At 41.3% G+C, this 12,871-nt stretch overlaps 1 protein-coding gene and 1 non-coding gene across 4 annotated transcripts in view; one reads left to right on the top strand and one right to left on the bottom strand.

The window, feature by feature from the left end:
* The window catches only part of LOC122228611 (transcription initiation factor TFIID subunit 4-like), a 39,002-nt gene that overhangs the window by 10,252 nt on the left and 15,879 nt on the right, over positions 1-12,871 (bottom strand). For 2 of the 3 annotated variants that reach the window (XR_006206674.1, XR_006206677.1), the window contains one exon: positions 12,140-12,809. The exons of the other annotated variant lie outside the window; for it this stretch is intronic. The gene's annotated coding sequence lies outside the window, so the exon portion shown is untranslated. Of the gene's footprint in view, positions 1-12,139; positions 12,810-12,871 lie in introns of those variants that run through there. 3 annotated transcript variants of the gene reach the window in all.
* On the top strand, positions 2,570-2,643 carry TRNAN-GUU. The gene has a single exon. It is a non-coding gene; the product is annotated as a tRNA-Asn (tRNA).

The raw sequence follows: 12,871 nt of genomic DNA, 5'->3' as shown, positions 1-12,871 counted from the left end.
ATCATCCCAAGTCCCTAATAGATTCTCTTAAGAGCATTTTAGAAGTATTTTTTATTCCTTGTCATTGATAGCTCCTAAGACTATTTTGATTTTGAGAAGAACATATCACAGATTTTTAAATTGTGACTAAAATTCTAGAGCTCATAGAGAATTTGGGAGAATATATTCACAATATTTGGTACAAAGATTTCTTATAGAACATAAAAAGGCATAAATATAAACAAAAAAAAAAGCTAAAAAAATTTCACCCAAATTAAACACTTATACTCATGAGAAATCACCATATGAAAGTCAAGTCACAAATTGAGAAAATATATTAGCCACATTATTACTTTAAAATGTCTCAGGGGTGCCTGGGTGGCTCAGTCTGTTAAGCCTTTCAAATTCTAGATTTCAGCTTGGGTCGCGATCTCATGCTTCATGAGATCAAATCCCACATAGGACTCTCAGCTCAGAGCCTGCTTGGGATTCTTTCCCTCTCTGCCCCTCCCCTTCTGTCCCTATAAATAAACAAACAAACAAATAAATAAAATGTCTCAATTATTTTTATAAATCAGTGGTAAAAAACTAAACCAAATAAAAATAGGTAAAATATTTGAATAGTCTTTCCTCAGAAAGTAAGATATCTTAATGACCAAAAGTTATCAGAAATATTCCGGATATTTTTACTCCTTTGGGAAATACAATTAAAATATAAGGAGATATAACATTCTACACCCTCCAGCATGGCTGTATTTAAAATAATTAATACACCAAATGCTGATAAGAATGTAGAGCGATTGCAACTGTAGTTGCTGGTTCAAAATCATTCTAGAGGACTATTGGCAATCTCTTTTTTTTTTAATTTTTTATTTTGGAGAGAGAGAGAGAGATACAGAGTATGAGTGGGGCAAGGGCAGAGAGAGACACAGAATCTGAGGCAGGCTGAGCTCTCAGCACAGAGCCTGACCTAAGGCTGGAACTTGCAAACCATGAGATCATGACCTGAGCCAAAATCAGAGGCTTAACTGACTGAGCCACCCAGGAGCCCCAGTGATTTCTAATAAAGTTAAACTCCATGACCCAGCAACTGCAGTGCTTCTATGAGTGTACAAGTACACAGAAAGTCCGGCACAGACTATGCATCAAAACACTAAGAATATTCATCAATAGCACTAATTAATACTAAATAACACCAAAGTTACTCCAATAATATCCAAATCAAGAAGTGACGTACATAACAGTATGGACATATTTAATGAACATAATGTTGCATGAAAAAAAGACAAATGCAAAAAAATACGCATTTATTTGTTTGAATTTCAAGAACAAGCAATTGTAACCTATAGGAAATAGACCTCCAAGTGATAATTAACTAAGTGAGATAGGGTCTGAATTGCCTGGAAAGGGGATCAGTGTACACTTTTGGGATCATGGCAATTTTTCGTAACTTGATTTGGGTGATGATTTCATTTGCCCACATTCAACAAAGTGTACACTAAAGATTTGTGATTTTTACTCTATGTGAACTATAGTTCAGTAATTTACTAGTCCCATAAAAACTAGTAATGAATGGCAGATGAAGACAAGCTGAGGTAGACCAGGACCGCTTGTTGGCATTTTATTAAACTCGAAAACTCGTTCTCGTTTAGTGTAAGCCCCTCCCCACCCCCTCCGCCACACACACACACACAGATATTTGAAATATCTTTACCAGAAAAAAAGGCTATGACCGCACTATTTCGTTAGTGGAGGCTACAGGCAAGCCTCCCTGAAGGCGGTATTTCACCTTTGGGATGTTTTCTGCTGGGTAGTGAGACGAGGAAACTCCCAAAGTTTCGCTTTGGCTGGCGGCCTGCCAGTTCGTGCACCGTGGCATTTACTCCTCTTGTGGCCGTGTGGCTCTGTGGGGTCAGCCCTGTACTCTGCACCCAAGTATGCTGTGCTCCAACTGCTGCTAACTCTGGCGCTGGGATGACGAGCAACCCAAAAAGATGGGTCAGACACTACTTTGCCGTTACCGGGTTTGAACTTGCAGCCACAAACGCCCTAACCACTGCACAGTGACCATGCACCACAGGCCTGCGGGCCGCCACTGCCAGATACCTACAGTTTGTTCTTACGTAAACATATTCACACTTCCTTTGCCCTTTTATTCTTGGACACCTACAGATGTTCGTGCTGTCCTCTTTCACGCTCTTCTCCGTTTCTCCCTCCCCATTCTGTTCCACAAAACAATTTTCCCATCTCCCATCCGGGCAGGTCTCTTCCGTCTCGTCCATACTTCTCCTTTCCACGTTTCGTGTTTTCCCCTGATCTCCTTCCCACCTCCTCCTGGTCCCGCCCCCCATAACCTTCCCTTTAATTTTCTGGTTCCCGCCACAGCAACGAACAGTCCGGCTGGCTGCCCTTCTGCCTTCGGAATCGCCCAAGGTAAGGGTTTCAAACGCGAGTAACTAGCCCCGTCGACTCGTCCTCCCGGGTTTTCGAGGCTTTGGAACCTGCACAGTGGTCCTGCCGAGGTGGGTGGTTCTCCCCGCGTGGAGTGCATGCTCATTCTTTATTGGGATGAAAAGTCAGACTTGAGCGGGTCTCTGTGGCGCAATCGGTTAGCGCGTTCGGCTGTTAACCGAAAGGTTGGTGGTTCGAGCCCACCCAGGGACGTAATGTTTGGGCTTGAAAAGCCTTTGTCCTGTGATCTCCTTCCCTTTAAGAAGGAGAAGACGTCACTTATATTACCATTCTACGTCTGGTGCACTTCGGGGTCCTGTGCACCTCGGGATCCTTTATTGCACCGTCTAGATCCTTTATGCGAAGGTCATCCCAGATCCTGGGAAGAGCTATTTAAAGCATATGTATGAAAAAGCAAGAACAAGCAGAGCTGTCCTCTGCCTCACTTTCCATAGAAGTTTCTTCTATCGTTTGTACTAGTGTTTAACACTCTGTGTGCTTTTGAAATTAATTTGGTTCTGTATTTTTAACATTACAAATAATGCTGTAGTCTTCATTTCTGTCGACATATCTTTGACCGCTTGTACAGGTATTTCCATAGAGTCCTGGAAAAGCAATTACTCTACCACAGTTTTTACATGATTCCACTTTCTCTCCTTTGTGGTCTTGTTATAAATCTTTTTTTGTTATTTCAGCGACTGCTTTGGGCTTCATAGCATATACATGTGTAATTTACCAGTCTCCCTCCAGTTGATCCCATGCCTCTTCCCATTTCTCCCCTACCCACCTTTATGCTATTTTTGCCATGCTTTTTACTTTACATATGTTATAAAATCCACAATCCATTGTTATACTTTTGCTGAAACTGTCATGTGTTTTTTTTTTAATTCTTTTAATGTTTATTTTTGAGAGAGAGAGAAAGAGAGTGTGAGCAGGGGAGGGGCAGAGAGAGAGGGAGACAAAGAATCTGAAGCAGGCACCAGGCTCTGAGCTGTCAGAGGCAGGTCTCAAATTCACAAGCAGTGAGATCATGTCCTGAGCTGAAGTCAAGCCCTTAACTGACTGAGCCACCCAGCGGTCCCTTAAACTGTCATGTTTTTAAACAGATTTAAATAATAACAAATCTTATAAAATTTCCCATACAGATATAATTTCTGTTGTCCTTCATCCCTTCGGTACTCCAGATTTCCATGTGGTATCAATGTCCTTCTTCCTGGAGGAGTCCTCCTGGTGATGTAGTCTTTTAGCATTTTTATGTCTATAAATGTCATTATTCACCTTCATTTTTGAAAGAACTTGATGGCGGGCAGGCATAGAATTCCACATTCCATTAGGGGGAAACCCTAGTCCTTTAAAGATGTTTTCTGGGGGCACCTGGGTGGCTCAGTCCATTAAGCATCTGACTTGGGCTCAGGTTATGATCTCACTGCTTTTGGATTTGAGCCCCAAGAGCTCTGTGCTGACAGCTCGGAGCCTGGAGCCTGCTTTGGATTCTGTGTCGCCCTCTCTCTGCCCCCTCTCCACTCATTCTCTGACTCAAAAATATAAACCTTAAAGATGTTTTCTACATTCTCACTCACGCTGGTTCTGATAAGAGCTCTGACCTTTATTTTTGTTTCCGTATGGACCATGTCTTTTTCTTCTGGCTGCTTTGGAGATTTAATCTTTTTCAGTGGATTTGAGCAATTTAATTATGATGTGGTTTTATGTGGTTTTCTTCATGTTTCTTGTGCTCAGGGTTCATTTGACTCCCTGGATCTTTTCAGGAACTCCCATTATTCATGTTTTAGGACTTTTAAAGTTGCCCTACTATTCATTGATGCTATGTTCATTAAAAAAAAATTTGTTTCTGGGGTGCCTGGGTGGCTCAGTTGGTTGAGTGGCTGACTTCGGCTCAGGTCATGATCTCACAGTCCGTGAGTTTGAGCCCCGCGTCGGGCTGTGTGCTGACAGCTCAGAGCCTGGAGCCTGTTTCAGATTCTGTGTCTTCCTCTTTCTCACCCTCCCCCGTTCATGCTCTGTCTCTCTCTGTCTCAAAAATAAATAAACGTTAAAAAAAATTAAAAAAATTTGTTTTTACTCTGAGTTTCATTTTGCATATCTTCAAATGTTCATATCTTTATGTTCCTAATCTTTTTTTCTGCAGTGTCTAGTCTGATAATTCCATTTGGTGAATTTATTATTGCAGGTGTAGATTTATTTAGTTTCTATCTCTAAGGTTTCATTCTGGCCATTTGTATATGTTCCACATTTCTACTTAACTCTTTGGACATATATAAGTGATAATAACTGTCCTAAAGTCGTCTCTGATCATTTTAACATCGTGTAAATTCTGGTTCAGTTTCAATTGACTGATTATTCTCTTTACGGGTCACGTTTTTACATGCCTGGCATTGTTTGATTGGATCCCAGACATTGTCAAAGTTTACCTTCTTGGGTACTGGCTATTTTGGTGTTTCTATACATATTCTTGATTGTTATTCTGGGGTATAGTTAAGTGACTTATAAACTGATCCTGTTGGATCTTGCTTTTAGGATTTTTTAGGTGGTTCAGGAACAGTGTTCATTCTAGGACTGATTATTTCTTACTACTGAAGCAGAACAAATTATGCATAGTTCCAGTCTACCTAGTGGGAACAGGCACTCTTTCCTGCCCTATGGGAATGCCAGGCCCTGTTCCATAATCTTTTCATATGTTTCTTCCCATGACCTCAGATAGTTTCTTCACAAGCATGAGCTCACTGATCAGGGACTGAGCTCATGATCCACAGAGTCCTGGAGATGGAATTCCTGGCTTCTCTCTCTGCCCAGCTGTCTCCTCACTGGTATTGTGTCCTATGAACTCTGGCTGTTTCTCCTCAGACCTCAGCTTCATCTCCTCAATACAGTCTCTTTGTCTGCCTCCGATCCCTTCCTGTACCACATCTGGAAACGATTTTGCACCTGACAGTGTAAGCTGGGACAACCATAGTTCTCACCTCTTTCTTTCCCATCTCTTGGGGGTTGCTATTCTTTGTTGCCTGATCTCCAGGATCTTGAAAACCATAATTTCATGTATATTATCTGTTCTTGTGTTTCTTTTATTTTCAAATGAGGCTAAATCTGGTTTCTGTTACTTCCCCTCTGCTAGAAGCCAAAGGCTTCTCTATATTTTCTTAGTTTGACTTTAGTAAGAGTTGCACCGATTTATGTTCTGATATATTTTTCAAACTCAGTGAGAGGGCCTTTTTCTTCATACTTTTGCCTGCACAACAAACTTTCTATATACCTGATTGTATAGAAGGGGAGTGGTGCCTTCCTGACTTAACTAAGAGAGGTACAACAGAAAGACATGTGGACGTTATCCAGAGATACACTGTTGCATATGTTCAGCAGCTAAACTTCCAAGATATTTAGAAAGTCTTCCAATAAACTGCATGCAGAGAAGAGTGACTAGAGTAACCTCTCTGATAATTTCCTGCCAAGCAGTTTATCCAGTAGGACAAAAAACTGACTGTTCCCAGACATATGATCCTCCTCCCCTTTCTTTATAAATTGTATTTTTGCCTTTATTTGGATGCAAACAATCTAATAACTGTTTCCCCTCCTGTAGAAGGGTGAATTAGCATGTGGGCGACTAACTCCACATTTTTCCTTGTCAGTGTTTGGTTGTTTCTGCAAAAATTATCCCATTTATACAACTCATCAGAGCCAATAGAATTTGGTACCTGACAATGCATCTGTGTAGACAAGGATCTTTCAGCCCATATTCCATTGGTCCTTCTGTTGAATCTCATCAGTAAAAATGAAAGTTTTGGCTTTTACACACTCAGTCAGGTCCTTGGATTTAATGTCTATTTATCTGTCTACCTAACTATCTTATTTGTACATGGTTGATGTTCCCTTCCATCAGTAACATCAGTGTGGATGGTTTGGGTTTTTTATTTTGTTTTTTTGTTTTTTGTTTTAAGTAGGCTCCATGCCCAGTGTGGGGCTTGAACTCACAACCCTGAGATTAAGAGTCACTTGATTTACAAACTGAGCCAGCCAGGTGCCCATGGTTTGGGTTTTCATATCGTGAAATGAACTTCTTATGATAAACGTGTTTGTTATTTGACAGAGATCCATCTCTGCTAGGTGACAGATGACAAATGTGGCCAATATGACTTCCCCCAAGGCAGTTACCTATCTATGTGCCATTGACATGTCCACATTAATCTTGGGTATTTTACTGATTTATAACACAACTAAATTTTCTAGGATTTCATTCTTTCTGCAGCCAGACCTAAAATCAGCCATTTCTCAAAATCCCTGGGTCATTACAGGGGTAACGATTTTTATTTTTATTTTTTATTTTTTTTATTTATTGTTTTTTACATTTTTTTAAACGTTTATTTATTTTTGGGAGACAGAGAGACAGAGGGCAAGCAGGGGAGGGACAGAGAGAGAGGGAGACACAGACTCCGAAGCAGGCTCCAGGCTCCCAGCTGTCAGCACAGAGCCCGACGTGGGGCATGAACCCACAAAGTGCAGGATCATGACCTGGGCCGAAGTCAGACGTTCAACCGATTGAGGCACCCAGGCGCCCCAATGATTTTTAGAACCCAAGATCTGAATGGCAGCTGTTCTCACTGATACTGTGGTGTCAATGCCTCTCAGCAATAAAGACAAGAGACCCTACAGATATCTCTGATTCCAAACCATTACCACACAGTTCTTTCTTCCTTTCCCATGACATATTTTTGCTTCTCTCACAGTGAGAACACTGATTCCCACAGTATCAGCATATTTGCTCATTTGTTGTCTTATAGTAAATTCAAAAGAGTTTCAGAATTGGTCCACAATATAATTCCCAACAAAAAAATTCAGTTTAAGTATGAGATTTCTTTAAAATCTCTACAAAGCACTCCATTAGCGGTGTATTGGTAAAACATAGAGTTTTCCTGTGATGAAAATCACCCACTTGAATCTAGACCACTTTAGATTGACAGGCAAAATTACACCTATTATTCAGCTACTATTATCTCTAGTACTCTAACCTAAAGAGAAGGTTCTACAAAGATAGGAGGGGTTGGGAGAGAGAGTTGTTGATCTTTCCCCATAGGAATAAAATGAAAGGGGAGGAGGAAGCAGGGCCTCAAGGCTCTAGATACCATGAGCTAGGGGGTTGGACAACTGTAGACCAAACACCTAATTGTGTGAATTTGTCAGAGTTCTGAAACCTTTCAAACTTCTTGTTGTGTGTAATTTTTGGCCACCCTTCACGCATTCACCAACATAAACATACATCGATTTCCATACCGTGGATACTAATAGCACTAAGTAACGTAGTAGAGGTCCAATTCCTTTATCAGCAAAGTAGGGGTCAGAAGTGTTCAGAACCAGAATTCTGTGGTTCTTTAAGGAGTAATACAGCACATAGTCCTTACATCATATACCCCTCTAGTGGGGTCTGGGGCAGTACCCCATAATCAAACATATTTATATTCTTACTGTGAAATGAATGTATATTCTCACACAGTGGCCAACTGAAGTCTTCAAATAGCCTCGTCAGCTCAGGAGGTAAACATGGGGCTCCTCTCTCTCCTCCCTCTATGCATCCTCATTCTCACCAATGTTTAAGTTTTTCTTCAAAATGTCTTTCATCCTGGGACTGCAAGCTGGTGCACCCACTCTGGAAAACAGTATGGAGGTTCCTCAAAAAACTAAAAATAGAACTACCCTACAACCCGGCAATTGCACTACTAGGCATTTATCCAAGGGATACAGGTGTGCTGTTTCAAAGGGACACGCGCACCCCCATGTTTATAGCAGCCAAAGTACGGAAAGAGCCCAAATGTCCATTGATGGATGAATGGATAAAGAAGATGTGGTATATACATATACAATGGAGTATTACTTGGCAATCAAAAAGAATGAAATCTTGCCATGTGCAACTACAAGGATGGAACTAGAGGGTATGTTGCTAAATGAAATTAGTCAGAGAAAGGCAAAAATCATATGACTTCACTTATATGAGGACTTTAAGAAACAAAACAGATGAACGTAAGGGAAGGGAAACAAAAATAATATAAAAACAGGGAGGGGGACATAAGAGATTCTTAAATATGGAAAACAAACAGGGTTGCTGGAGGGGTTGTGGGAGGGGGGATGGGCTAAGTGGGTAAGAGGTACTAAGGAATCTACTCTTGAAATCATTGTTGGGGCGCCTTGGTGGCTCAGTCAGTTAAGCGTCTGACTTCGGCTCAGGTCATGATCTCACAGCTTGTGGGTTCGAGCCCCATGTCAGGCTCTGTGCTGACAGCTCAGAGCCTGGGGCCTGCTTCACATTCTGTGTCTCCCTCTCTCTCTCTCTGCCCCTCCCCCACTCACACTCTGTCTCTCTCTCTCTCAAAAAATAAATAAAACATTTTAAAAAATTTAAAAAAAAGAAATCATTGTTGCTCTATATGCTAGCTAACTTGGATGTAAATTAAAAAAATAGAATAAAATAAAATGTCTTTCATGCATCTTTTACACTTAGTCATCCAGATAGTCCCTTATATCAGTCTCATCATTCATGTCTGCACTCTCCTAATTACTTTCTCTGATTCTAGCATCTCCACACTATCAAATGTCTTATCTTATTACCCAAAAGTTCTATTTTCATCATGTCCCCACTCTGTTTATGAAAACTTACTCTCCACCATCTGCTATACAAACTCGAAACTCCTCGCCCTGCCTTTGTAGTTCTTCTAACTTGTGACTTCTCTTTCTTATCCAATATTAATTCCCAGAACTCTCTTATACAAATCCTTCCCTAGAGTCAGGCTGGCCCCTTCCTGACCCCAATCCTGGACCAGGTACCCTCTACACAAGCACATGTCTTGGCCTGGTGTGCCCTCCAGATTTCCGCAAGGCACAGTTAACTAATCATTTTTCCTCAGTAATTCAGGACACTTGATAAGATCTTATGATAATTCAGGTTAAGGTGAGTGTAAAATCCTCGTAAACTAACAAACCTATTTGGTGAAGAAATTGTCAAGCACAGGAAAAAAGGATCTTAGAGTTGAAATGATTGAAAGAGGCAACTGGTGCAAGAATCTTTATATATACATATATATTTTTTTTAATTATTATTTATTTTGAGAGAGACAGAGACACAGTGTGAGTGCGGGAGGGGCAAATAGAGGGAGACACAGAATCCCAAGCAGGCTGTCAGCACAGAGCTAGACACGGGGCTTGAACTCATAAACCACAAGATCATGACCTGAGCAGAAGTTAGACACTTAACCGACTGAGCCGCCCAGGGCCTCTGCAAGAGTCTTTTCGACTACTGACACATCATGTAGTTTCTGCTCAAATGTCTTGTGAGGAGAGCTCATTCACTCACATCAGACATTCTATCTGGTGGTTAGGAAAGTACCTGTATGTTTGGCCAACACCTGGTATCCTGCACTTTAACCTCCCTTGATACAACCAGTATACAGTTGGCCTCCCTCCAGCCAGTCTAGTTGACTCCAATATTTTGCCACATTGCATTCTGAGTGACCCTTCTACACCCTAAATCTACATACCTGCAGCCCAACTCCATTTAGTGTCCCTGTATTCCTTCTCTAAAATGGCTGATACCTTATGATCTATATCCCGAAATGCTCATCATCTTAGTCTCTTGCCACTTCTCAGATCTCCACGTGTTGGTCACTCTCACACTTCTAGGCACGTGCTTCCCTCTATGGGGAACCGTCTCTCCCTGCCTCCTCTTCATTGTTCTGATTCATTCTCATTTTTCAAATCTCATCCCAGAAGTCATTTCCTTTGAAAGATTTTTCTGACCCTCTAAACTGACTTAGATGCCCTCTGATGTATTTATTTACATTTTGACATTAAGAATTCCCCAATGAAATAACTGTCTACTTGTCCTTATTTTCCAAAATATTGGAAGTTCCTAGAAAGCCAAGTGTGTGTGTAAGTACCTAATATATCCTCAAGACCTAGCTTTAAAGAATGGATAAATGAATAAGAGAATAATTCTCTGTCTCTTTCTCTGAGACACACAGGAAAAGGAATTTAGCAGGACAGACAGGAGAAGCAGTCTACAAAGTAGACAGATCCTAGCAGAACAGTTAGGAAGGATAGAGAATAAAATCAGCATAAATAAAATTTTGCTTGGAAATAAGATAAAAACAGTCCTGAATGGCTCTTTAGGGCTAAGAATAAGAGATAATAGGTGGGAAATATACAGACAAGAGAGGGAAAGAGTAGAAATAAAATTTCATCTCTGCCCCCCCTAAAGTATCATTCCATAGTTATCAGCCTCTTCTTTATCCCCCATCCAACCCCTGTTGAAACCATTAGGCATGGTTCACATACTGAACATGAGAGCCAGTGGAACTTCTTTGTCAAACCCAATAATCAAAGGGACCTAGTTGGAAGTTACATCATTTTATATTGGATTTCTACTCCAAAGGCATAGTTTAGCTCTCCCTGTGATTCCGTCAATTGGAGGAGAAGTCAAGAAGCATATGATACATTGGTAAGACTCTGAATTTTAGAAACAGATGTAAGGGGAAGAATTTTTGGCACTCTAAGATTAAGAAAATTCACTGGACATTATAACCATACCTGGTTCACAGAGTAAGTCCATACTGCATGTTTTTCTATGATAGCTAATTTTTGTTTCTCCAAAAGTCTTATGAGCCATCTCCTCCCAACATTATCTTAAGGTCCAGGGATCAAAGCTCTGGACTAGAAATTCAGAAGCAAAGTTCAAATCTCAGTGGGACAAGAATCAGAAAGTAAGTAAAGGAACCAGTTTAGATATTCCAACATACATCTGGGAATTCTTACCCAACAAGGGTTGCAACATGAAATCATGCCTAGGTCACTTAGACTTGGCAAAAGACAAAAGCTTCTGGGGTGCCTGGGTGGCTCAGACTGTTAAGCAGCTGACTTCTGCTCAGGTATGATCTCACAGTTTACAAGTTTGAGCCCTGCGCTGGCCCTGTGCTGACAGCTCAGAGCCTGGAGGCTGCTTCAGATTCTGTGTCTCTCTCTTCCCCTCCCCTGCTCACTCTCTCTCTCTCTCAAAAATAAATTTAAAAACATTTTTAAAAAATTAAAAATAAGACAAAAACTTCTTTAGGAAATTGCTTCCCTGGAAAGGAATGATAGTTGTGTTTATTCAATCCTTCTGTTCCACCTCTAAACCTGCCTGCCCCACAAGAGCTCCCACACCAAGGTAACCACCAGCTGTAGACCTCAAAATTGGATCCTGGGATCCTGTGAAAGTAGATGGGGTTGTGTCCAGCTGTGTGACTTGTCTTTGGTGTGAGTTTCTAACGTTAGCCAGACTTATGAACATGCAGAGGTGGAGAAATCAAAGAAATCATAAGATCTCTATGTGGAAAAAAAGGGACACTAGGAATAAATTACTTGAGAGTAATGCCCACTCAAGGGAAGGATAGAAGAATAGGATGAAAACAGGCTGAATGAATGACTGCAGGGAATAATCCCTAGGTAGAAGTGAATCACTACTTACTGGGCTAAGAGCCATGGGGATGTGCAACCAAAATTCAGCCCTTTTATCCATCACAAGTTTCACAATAGGATTGCTAAAGTCTGCTTTAGTCTGCTTCCAACAGCTTCTGGAAGTCAAGGAGCCTGAACATAAAAATTCTATCAATTGGGGCCTTCTATCCTATACCGGAAGCCTGGCCCAGGGACTGGATTGCAAACCCAGTTGTTGATCCTCTAGGATATCCGCTAGCGTAGACTTATGGTCACCAGTTCTTCCAAAAAGGTGTTCAGGACCCTGCGACAATTCAGGAGGCTGAACATACAGGAATGTGCCCAAGTTGCTAAAGAAAATCTGCGTGATACTCTTGCCAGGTGACCCAGGGAGACCCTGAGGCTCCGACCTGGCCCGTCCCAAACAGGTTGGCAAAGGTTCTTGGTCTTGTCATGAGATAGACGTGCAACACAGCAGAGTAGGGACACAAGTAGTAAAGTCTATTACTCTTGGGATAGAGAGCAGGGAAGCAGGAGGGAGAGGGAGGTGGGGAGAGAGAAGTTCAGAGAAGGTGGGGTTTAGGTTTCTATCTTTTATTGACAGTTGTGAATGAGGGGGTAGAATGTTCATTACTTGGGGTGGGGATAGCTTGGAAGCAGGAGTTCTCATCTTTTTTTCTTTATTTTGCCAGGGGTTTCCAACCTACTTCATCAGCTATCTTGGGCCTGTCTGGTTGGATATAGCTTTTTGTGGCTTTGTTTTAGAGTGCTGCCAGGAAGGGCCTATGACTCTCCTGACCTCTGGTCTGGCTCTGATCTCTTCATTGTTTGCCTCCAGACATCCTCTTGGAACCTAACCAGCTGCCTGTAACAATACTTGTACTTTCTATTTCGATGTCTCTTGTGAGTCTCTGGAAAAGACCAAATATTGAATGATTCCTCTTTTAATCTCCTTTGTTTTAGAGACAAAGAG

The sequence above is a fragment of the Panthera leo genome, chromosome C1, assembly GCF_018350215.1.
Source record: "Panthera leo isolate Ple1 chromosome C1, P.leo_Ple1_pat1.1, whole genome shotgun sequence".
NCBI lineage: Eukaryota > Metazoa > Chordata > Mammalia > Carnivora > Felidae > Panthera > Panthera leo.
This window is presented reverse-complemented; position numbering and strand designations above follow the sequence as displayed.